This window comes from Scylla paramamosain, chromosome 11 (genome assembly GCF_035594125.1).
Source record: "Scylla paramamosain isolate STU-SP2022 chromosome 11, ASM3559412v1, whole genome shotgun sequence".
NCBI lineage: Eukaryota > Metazoa > Arthropoda > Malacostraca > Decapoda > Portunidae > Scylla > Scylla paramamosain.
The window spans coordinates 2842501-2842941 of NC_087161.1; positions in this window are offsets into that span (position 1 = coordinate 2842501).

Genomic DNA, 441 nt, shown 5'->3' on the forward strand with positions numbered 1-441 from the left:
AAGGTATGTGTGTGTGTGTGTGTGTGTGTGTGTGTGTGTGTGTGTGTGTGTGTGTGTAGTAAAATTAGTATTATGCACAGTTTTGATAGTATATTAGTATATTGAGAATGGAATTAGGATAGTGCAAGTGTGGTGCGATGTGGTAATGTGGTGATGATCATGAGTGTGGAGCAATTGTAGCGCTGATACGGTGTGTCCAAAAGAGAGAGAGAGAGAGAGAGAGAGAGAGAGAGAGAAGGAGCAGGGTGCGTGTTTCCCAGCCTGTGTTGTTTGTGTCGCAGCAGAGGACGCCACTGACGCCACCGAAGCGACGTAAAAGTGGCGTTCTTATCTCAGTAGTGTTGTGAAAATCCTCGGCCTTGCATGCCGCCTTGGGACCCGACACTGCGCCAGCTGGGTTCTTTCCCCGCCCTATCGCCTCGGACTCCGGTGTTCTCTCTC